Consider the following 17,634-nt stretch of genomic DNA (forward strand, 5'->3'; position numbering starts at 1 on the left):
CTCAAGCTGCAAGATGTGCTACGACTCTTCCTCCTCTGAAGGTTGGTGTCTGTTTCTGCTACTCTACTGTTGTGTTATGATCAATGTTTTCCTAAACGGTAAACGGTAGATAGTCGGCGAGGTCTCGTGTAGCGTTTAGACCGTGTACACGGCGTGTACACGGTTTTACACGGATTACTCGTTTTTACTTTATTTGTAAAAATAACTATAATAACCTGTGTATATATTCCTATAACATAGATAATATTTGTATATTCAAATAATTTTATTATGAAAGTATATTCCACAACTAATCTAATGGTACTTATTACACATCATAAACATTTGTAATATTTTGAAAATAACATAGATAAATTATTTTCAAAATATTACCCAGTGTTCGCCTACACGGCCGTGTAGACCGATTACACGACCGTTTTTTACCGTTTACACGGCGATTCCGTGTAACCTAGCGTTTATGGCCTAAACTGCACGTTCGGCTACTGAGTAGCGATTACACGCCGAGTAATCGGTCTACACGGCCGTGTAGGCGAACACTGGTTATGATTGTTGCCTCCAACTAGTAACACATTTGTGTGGCTGTGCACAGGATGCTCGACATCATGCAACTGTTAAAGTCTATTTACCTAAGAATGAGGCTATCTCAGGAGGGGGTGGAGGTAATTCTGCCTCAGCGTCGTCAGTTACTCCAATTGGAGTATCTCCAGTAGCTAAATCCATAGCTCAATTGCCGCTAGATCTTGGTGCCATGGTTGAATATAATATGAGGAAAGCAATATGAGTTTTGGGAAGGAGAATGTGGATGGACTGACACTAGCCACCACCATCTCATCAACTTCTTTTGCGAATAGCCCAGTAGGAACATTCTTCTTAGGTTCAGTTGATCCTTCAAGTGAGATAGGCAATGCATCTATGTTAATAGACTTGTTAGAGAAACATATTGACGAGGTTGGGAAGGAGAATGTGGTGTCATAGACAATGGATCCAACTATAAGGCTGCTGGAAGAATTTTTATGGGGAGGATCCCAACTTTGTATTGGACACCATGTGTTGCCCAATGCTTGGATTTGACGATGGAGGACACCTATAAGATACATGACTTTAGCTCTTGCATTAATTTGGCTAAGAAGGTGTCTAGGTTTATCTAGAAGCATGGGAGGATTCTTAATCTTATGAGAGAGAAGATTGATGGAGATCTTGCGAGGCTTGCTCCTACTCGCTTTGTTACTTCCTACCTCACATTAGCAAGCATGCATAGTGTAGGGTCGAGATGGCGACTAGAGGGGGGTGAATAGTCCTTTCTAAATTTAATCGCACTGGCTAACCGAAACAAATGCAAAAATACAACAATCAGTCTAGCCAAAACTACACCCCTCTATCAAAGTTCACAAGCACCTTATGAAGATCCTAATTAAGCAACAAAGGTGCCGGGCTAGATAGAGCCCATCTAATCAATTCTAGAGTAAGGTCACACAAACCTATGCACTAGTACTTTATACAACCGGGGGAGCTCCTACACAATCTAGTAAGCAAAAGCACAAAGCTCCTAAGCTCACTACCAATGCTCAATAACAAGGCAACCAATGACAAATTAGAGAGCGCAAATACTTAGCTACACAAACTAAGCAATGTGACTAACAAGGTTACACAAACCAAATTAGCCATGCAAGAGAGCTACTTCTATGCTACACAAGCAAGAAGGTAACTAGTGAGCTACACAAGCTAACTAATTACAAGAGCAACTACACAAGCACAATGTCATTGAAGTAAATACAAGCTTGTGTAATGAGGATGCAAACCAATAGGAAGACAAGGATGACACAATGATTTTTATCCCAAGGTTCACATGCTTGCCAACATGCTAGTCCCCGTTGAGACAAGCTCCAAGGTTGCCGCCGGTCCACTTGCTAGTGGTACCCCACAAGTCACATTCTCCCACGTGGAGTGCTTACCACAAGCTCTAGCACTTGACCCGGCCGGACCACTTGTCGCCCTTTGCGTGTCGCTCTACTAGAGTTGCTCTTCGCGGCTCCCGTGGGGCGAGCACAATACCCCTCACAAAGCTCTTCTCCAGAGCACCGCACAAGCTTCTTGCGGGCTTCAACGGAGACCACCACCAAGCCATCTAGGAGGTGGCAACCTCCAAGAGTAACATGCACCACCGCCTTGCAAGACGACCACCTAGTGCCACTCGATGCAACCTCACGATGCAATCGCACTAGAATCGCTCTCTCACACAATCGAATCATCACTATCAAGCATATGTGAGATGAAGGGCTCCCAAGCACTACCAAGCATGGACACAAAGTCCGCCAAGGTGCTCAACAACAGCCATGGATGAGACCCCCTTCTATTTATAGCCCCACGGACTAAACTAGACATTACCAATTCACTAGGCATTTTTCGGGACGACCGGACACGCAGGTCATGTGCACCGGACGCGTCCGGTCACTGCTTGATCGCCACGTGTCCCATTCAAACAAAATAGCCGTTGCCGCCCAACTGCGATTGGACGTGTCTGGTGTGCCAACCGAACGCTACCCTAGAGCCGCTCAACTACGACCAGACACGTCCGGTCACACCGGACCAGACGCTCCCAGCGTCCGATGAATTATGGCGCTGAAAACCCGAGACTTGTTGGTTCACACTGGACGCGTCCGGTCGCTCTCTCTAATCCTGTATCGGGCTATATCACTTTGACCTAACACTAAATAGTAACTCGTCAACGTCAGTTCACTCCATAGAGCCAGAGTTCGGTCACCTCGGCAACTCTGCCCGTGCCTAGCCAGAATACCGGATGCGTCTGGTATCGATATCGGACGCGTCCAGTCACGTTGGGAATACCAGATGCCTGAGTCAGATACTGGACGCGTCCGGTATACATATCGGACGTGTCCGGTCACCCCATGACCAGCGCATTCAACTCCTTTTGTTCATCAACATCAGCGCCGCCTACGTCATTATACGTCACACGTGATCGGACATAGTCCCTGCGCGTCCGGTCACTTCTTCGACCAGCGTCCAGTCGAAGACCGAGACCACGCGCTCAACTGTTGCCAGCGTCCGGTCACTCACAGTGACACCTTCTCACCTCCGTTTCATCGCCGAGTTGATCCACATCAACTCCAACTTCTTCTCCTTTGTAAATGTGCCAACACCACCAAGTGTACACCACCATGTGTATGTATGTTAGCTTTTCACAAACATTTTCCAAAGGATTAGCCACTCAACTTGCCACGCCACTCGATCCTAGCGATGATGCAAAGTTAGATCACTCGAGTGACACTAGATGACCGATATGCAAACAAGTTTGCTCCTCTTGATAGTACGACCATCTATCATAAACCTGGTCATCAACTTCTCTACACGCCTATGACCGATGAAATGAAATGCCCTAGGTTATACCTTTACCTTGCGCATTATATTCCATCTCCTCCAATATCGATGCAACACATTCACCAACCAATCACCAAATGATATGATCCACTTCATATCATCACGTGACCGTATTGGTTCATCGATCTTGACTTCACTTGCTTTTCACCATTACCTTCGTCCATCGGTGCTAAGTCTTGCTCAAGCTTCACCGCCACGTGGTCCATTGCTCCAAAGCCTCCGATTTGCCCTTCACTCTTGCAACCAGTCCATCAAGCCAAGTCACGTCTTGATCTTCTCCACCTTGATCACATGACTCAATGTCATGTCTCATGTGCAATGAGCTCCTTCATCATCACATGTGTGAGCTTTGCCACATCTCTGAGCTATTTCCACCTTCATGGCATATGTTGCTCACACATATGTACCTATGGACTAATCACCTGTGTATCTCAGATAAACACAATTAGTCCACCTAGGTTGTCACTCAATTACCAAAACCACACAAGGACATTTCAATCTTCTCTTTTTTGGTAATTGATGACAACTCTACAAAGATATGGAAATTAAGCTCTTTTGGATTCATGTTGCTTGCCCAAGCAATTTTACCATGTGTAAATTTTGGACAAGTACCACAAACCTGAAATGGTAGTATTAGCTCCCCTACATATGTGCTAGAGTGTTTTGGTTTGAAGCTCGCACATATGCATAGATTAAAATTGTGGGAGAGTAATTACTACCAAATGATGCTAAGGTGTATAGAGTAAACCTTTGAAGCGTGATACCAATCAGAGTTGCACCTTTAAGTTCATCCTTAGCACTATGGTTAACTAGATATTACTTAGAAATAAAATCACTAGATACCTCATGAGATCAACATTAAAAGCAATGTACTAGCATTACCTGAAAAGTATACCAAGTGTCTAGCTATCATCCTATGCATGCTAGTTTTTATTTCATCAATCAAATTCTTCAACTAGCATACACCACACAAGCATGCATATTGAATTTAAAGGCTTATGCAATGCAAGCAAGCACATGACTATGCACATAACAAATACAACCAATCAAAGTTCATGAGCTTGCTCCCCCTACTTGTGTGCTTCTCTTGTCCAAGAATTATGATCCATCTCTTTTCTTCAATGTTGCACCCTCTTTGTCCATGTCCATGTCCAACCTCTACTTTGTCTCAATCTCTCCCAAAGCTTTCATATCTTTGTACAATCTCTCCCTCTTTGTCATCAATTTCCATAAAAGGTGTGCTTCTCATTGATGCAAAGATTTGTATTTGGGGTAGATGGTTGAGGCTTGAATCTTGCATTTTTTATGGACATCACTTGATTGTTGGAATGACACCACTTGTAGCCATTGAGACACCACACATAGGATCTTTGTCCTTGATACCAATTTATGGGACACCTCCCGCTATGTCATATCATGGGTCATCCATTTGCTAAACTTAAACTCTTGTAGGTGAGGGATGAATTTTTCATTTGATGATCACTTAAAGTTGATGATCACTTATGGGACCATCGTCTTGCATGATTGATACCACATGTAGATGTGATACCACTTGAAAGAATTTGCTACCATGGAACCACTTGTTGGATTTGTCAATTTTGACCATTTCTTGAACATTTGTTATCTTCATGAGTACCACTTATAGGATATCACTTGTGAGTTAATCTAGACATCACTTGTGAATTCTTGATGAAATACTTGAGTCTAGATACTACTTGAAACAAACAAACTAGATATCCATTTGCATTGTTGTCTTGTGCTTGTACTCTTATAACTATCATGAGCTTCTATGGTTGACTTGAACAAAGTTGATTTGCCTAAGCTTCAAAGCCCGGTTTGAACCAATGATAAGCTTCTTCACACCTCTTACAAGGGTTATCTGGCCAATGTTGTACTTGTCACTTGTTAGAAATTCAAATTAAATCAAGTACTTGGGTTCACTAGCTCATGAACAAATTCATATACTAACCACTAGATCAATTAATCATTTCAAGCAATAGTGGTAGGCTATGAATTTAAACATTTTATTTGTTATGCATGATCCTATGAAGCATGTACTATATGCACTAATCGCATACTAGTAAGGGATGAAATGATCATGCACATTACAATGATACCTTTGCTATATTGGAGTAGAGGATAGTCACATAGATTCTAATTCATTACTCCAATAGCAATGTGAAGTCTAATTTATAGCTTGGTGAAGACCAATCATGAATAATGAAATCCATTCTTCACCCATATGATTTGAGAACCACTAATATGATCAAGTGCACTATCTTGTTGTGGTTAGCTTGCTTCATCTTTTGATCAATGCTTGCATGAGAGAACTATTTGAAATACCACTTGAATTGCCATGACTAGCTCTCTTTTTGGGTGTTGCTTGCTTTTCTTGATCAACTCTTTTGATTGCTTCAACTAAGCATCTCAAATGTCCCTCGGATCACCACTTCCATGTTAGCCTTCCAAGTACCACACTTGGTTTACCTACACATAGGCGGCAAGCCCCTACACTAGGGAGAAGTGACCTCTCTGCAAGAACCATTCTTGACACTCACTTAAAATAACTTGATTGATTGATCCAAGTGATAGACTTAACTTGATGAGTAACCTTGATTTTTTCTTTAAGTCCTTTTTCTACTTGTTTAAGTCATTTTCTTTCTACCAAATGATCTTCAATAGTCACTAGAACTTAAACTTCATCTTCATCTTGAGTTTGATCTTGATCTTCTAATTTGAGTACCAAATGTGTACCAAGTACACTCCATAATTAAATGGCCTTATACTCATAGCTTGTCATACTTCTAGATCATCTCAAAACCAAACTTAGGTGCCTCAATCACTTATAGACATGTTTCCAACTTGAGGACCTTTTAATCAAAGTGACTCCAAATAAATCCAATAATTGTCACTTTTTTGGCAGATTCTGTACTTTTCAAAGAAAAATACATATCTCCCAAAGTACAGATCCAAATACCACGAAATTTAGTGGAGATGTGATTCACTAAGTTATATAGCAGCTGTAAAAATTTGAGCTTCATTTGAATTTTAGATTGCTATCAGATTTCAATTCTTCCACCACTGCTATATGCTAAAAACTGCTGCACTATAGCTGACGAGATCCACTCTAAAACCGAAGCATCTCTTATCCAATTCTCATGAAATTTTGTACATAATCTTATACCATAACTCTAGGGCATATACACCAATTTTTATGACAATTAAATAAGTTTTGATCACTCAAACATGGCTAAGATCACAGCTCACTCAGATTTTCAATATAGGACATATTTCAACTGTTGAGCTATACTTCATTAAATATGAATCAAACTTAAAACTAACTTGTTTGAATACTTCCACAAGACATATGTCCATTCAATCTATTTACTAAAAGTCATATCATGAATTTATCCAACACAAATAAATCCAAACTTGATTACTAAGCAATTATCCATTCAATCATCTTATAGCAAGCAACATTGCATATTTATCCAATTCAATCAACTGATATGCACCCAAATGAAATGATCAACAAGAGATATACCTTGATTAGCTCATGATCATCCAACTAGCAAGCTTCAACTCAAATATTTGCAAGCCATCAAATAATCCAATAAATCACCACAACTTAAATATGACACTTATATGTTGATAGCACTTGGACTTCACTCAATTTTCACTTGGCATTGGGTTTAGATGTGCACTACGCTTTATATCTTGACTCAACATATGATGATCAATGTGAAATCAATTGAATCAAGCCTCCAATGTCAATGGTACCTACAAACAATCATCCACTTTTTGATGGTACCCAAACTAGTTTGGGTTCTTTCAAGTTAGGAGCAACATACTTAGGCAAAGCCTTAGTATGAGTAGCGGGATATTTTACAATTGCAACCAATGAGGTACCATTGCCACCCTTCCTAAGCATAGAATCATCATCAATTGAAATAGGCTTAGGAGAGCTACCTATGGGACATGAATGAGCCATGTGTCTCCTTTCCCAACATGAGTAGCACTTTCTCTTTGATTGAGCCTTCTCTTCCTTGCTCATGTGGTGTTTCCCACTACCTTGCCTCTTATGGATTGCTTGATCCTTCTTCTCAAGCTTGGTAGGACACTTAGAGGCAAAGTGTCCTGTATTTCTACACTTGAAGCACTTGATGTGAGCATAGACTTTCTTCTCATCTTGTGTTTTGCTCATCATCTTGGCATCTTGAGTTTGCATTGGATGCATTGTCTTTCCACCCCTTCTAGTTTTCTTCTTCGTCATCATCAAGTCACCATCATCTTCATGATAGATCTTGACTTGCTCTTGGGGTGTCTTCTCTTGCTCAACTTATGACTTTGGTTGAGGCTCTTCTAGTTGCTTCACCAATTACTTGATTAGGCACATTGAGGTAAGATGACCCTAAGTGCGGCACTTGAAGCACTTGACATGTCTTAGCCTCTCTTCTTCTTTCTTCAACTTGAGCTTTTCTTCATTGGGGCAACCATTTGCAAGATGTCTCATTTAATGGCATTTGAAGCACACTAAATGAGAGAGCTTTTCTTGTTCTTGCTTCTTTATCTCTCTTTCATATCTTCTCTTGCCCCATCTCTTGCCCTTGATCTTGCTCTTGTTGAAGCCAATGTCACTCATATCACCATAGCTTCTTTTGTTGTTCAACATATGCTCGAAGGTGACTTTTGAGTTGTAGCACCTCTCTAACTTGTTGTTCAAATTCTTCACTTCATTTTTGAGCTCATTGTTCTCCTTCAAAAGGTTAGTCTCACAAGACATAGAAGTAGAACAAGCATCTATATGTGAAGAGCATGGCATATCTAATAAATCATCACAAGAGATGGATACATGCTTCTTGCCTACATCACAAGGGTTAGCAACAATATGTGATTGATCAATTGACCCATGTGATGAGCTTTCACTAGTTTTAGTTTTTCCATTGGAAAGCTCCTTAGTGAGAAAAGCATGGTCTTGTACCAAGTTATCATGAGCAATACTTAGTTCCTCATGAGCCAATTTTAGCTCCTTATGTGAACAAGTAGTAATATAAAGTAGATGCTTTTGTTGTTCACATGTGTTCTTTAGAAAAGAGTTTTTATTTTTAAATTTCTCAGTTTTAGCCATCTCTTTTTCTAAAGTTTTGATCATGCAACCATATCTATCTAGAAGCTCCTCATATGAATCAAGATCAATCACATTAGCATTAGATACCTTAGTGTCATCTTGTGACATGAAGCAATGTGATATAGTTGGAGAGCTTGATGAAACATCACTCTCATAGCCCGAGCATGATCCATCATTATCATCATCAAGTGTGCATGGAGTAGCATCATCATTAGCATTACTTGTGGCATCATCATCAATCTTGTCAAGTGATCTTGTGGTATCATCATCATCATCATCACTTGACCATGAAGTAGAGCAATCTTCCACAATCACCGAATTATGGCTATGCTCAACATCCTCATGTGCCTCCTTCTTGGGCTCATCCTCATTGTCGAAAACCATCCCATATTTCTCATTGAGATAACTCCAAATCTCATGGGCGGTCTTCATGTCTATGATCTCTCCAAAGATGTTATCATGCAAAGATCTATACATGATGTTAGTAGCTTGGATGTTGAGACCTAGGCATTTCTCTTGTACTTGAGTTAGATTATCTTCATCCAATACATGAGAAAAGCCTACATCTACCATCCACCACATTTGAGGGCAAATAAACTTAAAATTGTATATCATTCAATTTTTCCACCGTGCAAAGTATGCGCCATAAAAAATGTGTGGACAATCGACATCTAGCCCATAAGTCACCATCCTCTCGGGTCGGTGAAGACCATAAATGAGAGACATAGCTCTAATACCACTTGTAGGGTCGAGATGGCGACTAGAGGGGGGTGAATAGTCATTTCTAAATTTAATCGCACCGGCTAACCGAAACAAATGCGGAATTACAACAATCGGTCTAGCCAAGACTATACCCCTCTATCGAAGTTCACAAGCACCTTATGAAGATCCTAATTAAGAAACAAAGGTGTTGGGCTAGCTAGAACTCACCTAATCAATTCTAGAGCAAGGTCACACAAACCTATGCACTCGTATTTTGCACAACCGGGGGAGCTCCTACACAATCTAGTAAGCAAAAGCACAAAACTCCTAAGCTCACTACCAATGCTCAATAACAAGGCAACCAATGCCAAATTAGAGAGCGCAAATACTTAGCTACACAAACTAAGCAATGTGACTAGCAAGGTTACACAAATCAAATTAGCCATACAAGGGAGCTACTTCTATGCTACACAAGCAAGAAGGTAACTAGTGAACTACACAAGCTGACTAATTACAAGAGCAACTATACAAGCACAACGTAATTGAAGTAAATACAAGCTTGTGTAACGAGGATGCAAACCAACGGGAAGACAAGGATGACACGGTGATTTTTATTCTAAGGTTCATATGCTTGCCAACACGCTAGTCCCGTTGAGACAAGCTCCAAGGTTGCTGCCGGTCCTCTTGCTAGTGGTGACCCGCAAGTCACACTCTCTCACATGGAGTGCTTACCACAAGCTCTAGCACTTGACCCGGCCAGACCACTTGTCGCCCTTCGCGTCTCGCTCTACTGGAGTTGCTCTTCGCGGCTCCTGCGGGGTGAGCACAATGCCCCTCACAAAGCTCTTCTCTGGAGCACCACACAAGTTTCTTGCAGGCTTCGACGGAGACCACCACCAAGCCATCTAGGAGGTGGCAACCTCTAAGAGTAACAAGCACCACTGGCTTGCAAGATGACCAACTAGTGCCACTCGATGCAACCTCACAATGCAATCGCATTAGAATCGCTCTCTCACACAATCGAATGATCACTATCAAACATATGTGAGATGGAGGGCTCCCAAGCACTACCAAGCATGGACACAAAGTCCCCCAAGGTGCTCAACAACAGCCATAGCTGAGACCCCCTTCTATTTATAGCCACATGGACTAAACTAGCCGTTACCCCTTCACTAGGCATTTTTCGGGACGATCGGATGCGCAGGCCGTGTGCACCAGACATGTTCGGTCGCTGCGTCCGGTCACTGCTTGACCGCCACGTGTCCCATTCAAATGAAATAGCCGTTGCTGCCCAACTACAATCAAACGCGTCTGGTCTACCAACCGAACGTAGGAGGAGTAGCATCTGGTCAAGTCTAGAGAGCTCCTAGAGCCGCTCAGCTACGACCGGATGCGTCCGGTCACACCGAACCAGACGCTCCCAGCGTCCGATGAATTATTGTGCTGAAAACCCCAGACTTGCTGGTGACGCTGAACAGTAACTCATCAGCGTCCGGTCACCGCACTAAGCCAGAGTCCGGTCACCTCAGCAACTCTACCCACGCCTGGCCAGAATACCAGACGCGTCCGGTATTGATATTGGACGCGTCTGGTCACCCCATGACCAGCGCATTCAACTCCTTTTCTTCACCAACTTCAGCGCCGCCTATGTCATCATACGTCACACGTGACCAGACACAGTCCCTGCGTGTCCGATCACTTCTTCGACCAACATCCGGTCGAAGACCGAGATCGCGCGCTCAACTGCTGCCACTGACCGGACACGCCGGTCCTGCCAAGGTCAGCGTCTGGTCACTCACAGTGACACCTTCTCGTCTCCTTTTCATTGCCGAGTTGATCCACATCAACTCCCACTTCTTCTCCTTTGTAAATGTGCCAACACCACCAAGTGTACACCACCATGTGTATGTATGTTAGCTTTTCACAAATATTTTCTAAAGGATTAGCCACTCAACTTGCCATGCCACTCGATCCTAGCGATGATGCAAAGTTAGATCACTCGAGTGGCACTAGATGACCGATATGCAAACAAGTTTGCTCCTCTTGATAGTACGGTCATCTATCCTAAATCCGGTCATCAACTTCTCTACACGTCTATGACCGGTGAAATGAAATGCCCTAGGTTATACCTTTGCCTTGCGCATTCCATTCCATCTCCTCAAATATCGATGCAACATATGCACCAACCAATCACCAAATGATATGATCCACTTCATATCATCACGTGACCGTATTGGTTCATCGATCTTGACTTCACTTGCTTTTCATCGTTGCCTTCGTCCATTGGCATCAAGTCTTGCTCAAGCTTCACCGCTACGCGGTCCATCGCTCCAAAGCCTCCAACTTGCCCTTCACTCTTGCAACCGGTCCATCAAGCCAAGTCATATCTTGATCTTCTCCACCTTGATCACATGACTCAATGTCATGTCTCATGTGCAATGAGCTCCTTCATCATCACATATGTGAGCTTTGCAACATCTCCGAGCTATTTCCACCTTCATGGCATATGTTGCTCACACACATGTACCTGTGGACTAATCACCTGTGTATCTCACATAAACATAATTAGTCCACCTAGATTGTCACTCAATTACCAAAACCACACAAGGACCTTTCACATAGGCACAAAATAGGGTCTGAGAAGTTTGTTTGTGAGTGAGGAATGACATTCTAGCAACTTATCAAGAAGTGTCAAAGGGCAGTCCTCTTGTTGAATCCAAGAAAGCACTTTGCCATAAAGGAAAATGATAGGAGACAAGCTATAAAGCTAAGGTGCATGTTTAATGATATTATATGAAAGATGGTGACTGATGAGGCTGAAGTGAAGAAGATAAGCAAGTAAGCTAATGACTATGACAGGGCTGAGGGTGATTGTTTGTTAAAGAAATTGGAAATAGCAGAGAGAAATAGTAAAAATTCTAGTAAGTAATTAATGAGCAGTACAACAACCATCACTTTCTTTAAATTAATCTCTATGCGATGAGCTGCTGATTATTGTTTTGCTTGTACTCTATTACTGCAATTCTATGGTGGGATGCATTTGGTGGCCTTGCTGAGCTAGAGTTTAGCAAGACAAATTGTAAGTCTCTGTTGTTCTGCATCTGGTTGTAAGCGCAACTTTAGCGAATTTTCTCATGTAAGTGCTAATTGCCAATGACTTAGAGTAGCTAGCAAATATTTTCACTTTTCTGTTATATGCTGCAGCCATCTAATGAATTTTGTTCCCTATTTTCTATGGCTGCAGGTGCATACTAAAAAGATGAGCCGTTTGGAGCACATTATGTTTCAGAAACTATGTGAACTTGGTTTCAAAGGCCAAAAATCCAAACCATTACTCCCCCAAAGAGTTTCAATGGAAAAATGAGTCGGTAGATATCAACCGTGACCTAGTTCATGCATCTAATGGCTGTGATATGCTCTAGACACATGTTGATCAAGTTGTTGGAGCAATTGCAATCTGCCTAGGGCTACTGCTACTCGTGCGAGGACTGCTGTCACCCACATATATGGCAAGAACAACAAAAAGGAAGTGTCCAAATCCAAGGTCAGATGCACCAGCAACTGATGAACGAATTGAAAGCAGTGATCATGAAGAGAAAGACAGAGTAGCACGAGATCATCTACATGGTGCAAGTGCAACTATGCAGAAATGGAGGACCTGGAAGGGGAATAAGATATGCATTTCTACAAGTGCAACAGATGCCTCTTCCGTTTACCAATCGGTTTTGTGCGCATCCACACACATAGTGACATGATTCATGCATGCATACCTTGTATAAGTTTTTTGTATTAACAAATAGAAGTGAGTAATTTATAAGGATGTATAGAAGTACGTACTTGCGATATTTTTTAGAGATAGATTTAGATATTTTAGATTCAAAAGTTACATTAGGTTATTTTAATAATAGCAAAGCGAGGTTCACATTGAGTCAGATTTTTTCTATATTAACAATGAAAGAATTAAGTAACTTAGAAGTATTATGTGAATTTTATAAGTGTAGCATAATTTAGATTTAAGGATCAATTTAGGTATTTTTAGTAATAGTGGGGCATAAGATGCAAATTTAGGATACTTTATTTTTTTTCATAATGACATTCGTAGATAATTCTGATGGAGACTAGAAGGCTACTTTAGGTTATTTTTCACAATGATAGTGGTGGGTAATTTAGGTCAAGCCTTAAGGGTCATTTTAGTAATTTTTATAATGCTATAGGTGTGCAGTTTTATTTAAAAAATAACATATCTAATGCCTATTATTTTTAATGATAATTAGAGTCTACCAAACAAATCGCTAGATGTTTTCTATTCTTTAAATGTTTAATTTAGCTTTGGAAGAATTAAGATGAAGGCTCCAAACTCAACGAACAAATATTGCACTAATAACTCACAAGAATATGTTATCTTATTACAATGGTGTTAAAAGGAGCCACCATATTTACCAAGTGAGTTTAGAAATTACGATATTAATCAAAAGGAAAAATAACACACACTGTTGACTTCTGTGATGATCTATCCGTTGAGATCAAGTCAAGAAGTCTATACCTAGTACAATTACCAAACAATAGTTCTAAATAATAAATGACGAAAAATAGCAATGATTTTCATATGAATTGGAAAGAAGAAATATCTTAATAAAGAGTCCATGTAAACAATCATTTAAACAGGCCAGATAGCTAATTAAATAGAAATAGCGTGCAACCGTGTAGCATTTAAACAGAGTTTAAATTGGCTACATGAACTTTTAAGAAAATTGAGTAAAACACAATTAGTAAAGGCAACATTTCCATAAAAGCTAGAAAATAATACTTTGACCCCCTTTAAATGAATTTAGAACAAAGAAAATGCCTAAATAAATGGCCTGTGTAAATTAGAATAGCTAAATTAAAATAAAAATATGTCCGTGTTTGGCAAACAATAGTGAGATAGAGTGGTATGTGTAGCAAGCCTTAGATCAACAGCTGACTCGCGCTAGTGATAGCTTCACAATTTGTATGGAAAGACTCGAGGCGAGAGGTTGGCGTGATGATGGCGCCAGCTAGGAATTGCTTGAGAATTGAGATAGCAACGGCTCCAAGTAGACTTCAGCAGCGATGTTTTAGGGTGGAGGAGGGGCAAGGCAACTATATATGGATTAGTAAGACAAGATACAAGATGATCTAAAATTTAAATTTACTAGATATATGCCCGTGTGTTGCACGGGATTACGAATTTTTGCCTACATCTATAACGACGCCCGTGGCTTGTGGTTAGACGAACATATTAAGAAATTTATGAATCTAATTATCTAGAAAATATAAAGCTCATTTCATAATTTTTGTCACATATACGGTGTAGATCTAGTTTATAGAAACCCAACAAAATTGGTTTTACATTTTTTAATACTTACGGGATTTATCTCAACACCTAAAAATATGAAATGAACTAATAAATTTGAATTAGAGTGAGATTGAAATATAAATTAACTTATTAACAAAACCAACAAGTAGCCAAAACAAAGACCAACTGCAACTCATAAGAACGGTGCCTGATAAATTTAACACAAAGAAAGATTGTAATATGAACTTTACACTCAAAATCTTTGATGGCCAATCAAATTTTTTGCATACCAACTTTGCACAGTAATCGTACTTCAGCAAGCCCCTAAAGTTTCTGCGCAGTTCTTGTGGACATTGTTTGGTAAGCCAGCACAGAAACAACACACGAACTCTTAAGCCAAAAGCGAATTCACATTAGCGCGTGTATAGCACACAGAAGGCGAGCATCATCACTGGCGGGTGGACCCTGCCTCCACGCGACCCCACAGGCAGCGACGGAGAGCAGGAGGTTTAGTGCGAGCGTCGAGCTAGCTGGGAGCATGGCCTCGGACGCGAAGATTTTATTCAGAACTCGTAGGCCTTGTTATGCCATCAAAGTTTTTTCACTCTCTCTATTATATTTATTTTTGAACATATGTATAAAACATTAAATATAAATAAAAAAATAACTAATTATATAATTTGGTTGTAAATCACGAAACGAATTTTTTAAGCCTAATTAGTCTATGATCAAACAAAATTTGTCAAATACAATATGCTACAGTGTCCAGATTGTAAAAATTTGCAGTCTAAACACGGCCGTAATTCTCTTTGCGTCCGTTGCTCTCGATCTCTCCCCCGATCTCCCTTCTCCGTAGATGGCCGGATTTCTACAGCGATGCGGAGGTGAGCAGCAGATACGGCGGCGTGGGGAAAGCGGCCTCCTCCAGTGCAGCGGCGATGCGCGGAGACGAGCGGCGGCGTCCTCCTCTACACGCGGCTCCTCGCCCCGGAACTCTCGGCTTCATTGCTCCTGCGATGCCTCCCCAGGGAAAGATTCACCATGTGGCGTCGGCTCCGTGGATTTCTGCTCGCGCTCCTAGGCTGTCGTCCGCACCATCCGTTTTTGCTCCCGCTCTTACGCCGTCGTTCAACCCCATCCGTGATAGCCCCCACTGGCTCCTTGGCCTAGGTGAGTCTTTTCAACTCAAGCCCTCCTACACCACAGATTCCTCTTCCTACGTGTTGATCTTGCTCCTCACCCTATTTGCGCTGTACTTGTGCTACGTGTGGATAGATGTCCAAAAAAAATTCTCATCAACTCTCTTAGAGGGCCACAGAAGCATTCCCTGATTGGATCAACGCTGAAGCCTGCAATTAATGTCTGCAAGAGTTCTGCCAAGTGAGTTGATGTCTCCCTGACCTGATACATTGTTATTTAAAAAAAACTGTGAAGAGATTTAGGAATTTATCAATTCAGCAAACGCTGTTTGTGGGCTTCCTATGCCATTGGGTGCTACATACACTAAGATACAACAGCTACCCAATACTTGAGAAATCTCCATGCTATTTTTGTGTTTGCCTGCTAAGGAGAGACATGTTAGATAATTCTTCGATTGCCAATAATTTTATCAAAGAAATTTCTGTCAAATATGTTTGTTCATGTCATCACATGTATACTACCTTTTGTTACATCATAGGTAGCACAAGCCATGTGGAGGAAACAAAATTGAAATCGTAAATAGTTCACTATGAGTTGAATTCTTAGGCAATTGTGTAGTGAAACCATTGATCCTTGCTCACTGTAGAATTCACTAACCTTTGTAGGTGGAGAGGGCAGTGGCGGTGGTATCATAGGACAGGGTCCATGCGTAGTGGGGGGACAAGCAGCCAATGTGGTACAGCTCTTTGTTGTCAAAACAAAGAAAATGTTGTACATCGCTTGCCTCTAAGGTGGAGCGAGCGTCCTCTTGGCGGAGCAGCCGTGCGTTTGCACAAGGGTGAGTAGCTGCCAGGTAGCGAGCCGCGGACGTAAGCGGTTTGGCCTATGGAGATCTGGAGCAGCGATGTAACACTGCAGTTGGTTAGTTTAATATTTGAAGGATACTTGAATTTTTTTCCCTGATGTCAGTGTGGACAGGGTCATTACCTAATGTAACACTGTAATAACATTTGATATTCCAGTTAGTTTAATATTTAAAGAATACTTGATTTTTTAACTAACGACAATTGGTTTGGAAGTCTAACAGCTGCCACTTGGTAACCAGTGAACTGGAAATTCTGGTGGGTATGGGGCTGTAATTTTCTCCTGTTTTTGCTGTTGAAACCTGTGGTATGTGAAACTTCATGAAGGACAACAATGGCATTGTCGTTGTGATAAGGTGCAAACATGTCCTTTTGTTGTTTTAGGTTTTGCTTGGGCACTGGATTAATTGTAATTTGTAATAAGATGACGATAGAGCATACCATCCCCAACAATTCAAATGATTTAATCTATGCTGGTGTGCCTCTTGCAGAAATCGCATCATTCCCCTTACTTGCACGCAAGAGACCAAGTGAAGCTGGAGGTGTTCACGGAGAAAGTGCTGCGTTCGTTGCTTGATTTCAATCTGACGACAACACGGACTCACAACTGATGTGTGGGAGATTTGATAGTCATGCTTAATCTTGTGGTTAGCCACTCCCAGGGCTTATGTGGTGTTCTGGTATCCCTAGAGGGATTTGTTTTGTAATCTGGTAACCACAGAAGTTTGTTTAATCTTAATCATTTTCAGTATAATTATAGGAAGTATCAGCTCAAAAAAAAAAGGGTGTACAAATATGCTCGATAGTTTCTAGTCGGGGTTGATTAAAGAGGCTTTTATATGTATGCCATTAAAAAAGTTTGTAATTACACATAAGCCATTAAAAAAAATTGACCGCACACGAGTGCCATCGTTTTGAACTTTTTTGCTCTCTAAACCATTCCGTCGGTGTTTTGTTCGTTTTTCACCGTTACATGTGGGCCCGGTCAGTATAAAGGTCCAAAGTACTCTTCTCTTGTCCAAGGCCGGCGAAGCTCGCACCTGCGCCCGGTAGAACTCGCACTCGTGTCCGCCGCGGCCAGCAGCAGC

The 17,634-nt window shown here is 41.3% G+C and overlaps 1 long non-coding RNA gene across 1 annotated transcript; it reads left to right on the top strand.

Moving 5' to 3' along the window:
• Nucleotides 1–15,347: 15,347 nt before the first annotated feature.
• On the top strand, nt 15,348–17,345 carry LOC136474373 (uncharacterized). The gene is made up of 4 exons (XR_010762912.1): nt 15,348–15,713; nt 15,819–15,923; nt 16,349–16,902; nt 17,038–17,345. It is a non-coding gene; the product is annotated as an uncharacterized lncRNA (long non-coding RNA).
• Nucleotides 17,346–17,634: the final 289 nt, after the last annotated feature.

Source organism: Miscanthus floridulus, chromosome 8 (assembly GCF_019320115.1).
Source record: "Miscanthus floridulus cultivar M001 chromosome 8, ASM1932011v1, whole genome shotgun sequence".
NCBI lineage: Eukaryota > Viridiplantae > Streptophyta > Magnoliopsida > Poales > Poaceae > Miscanthus > Miscanthus floridulus.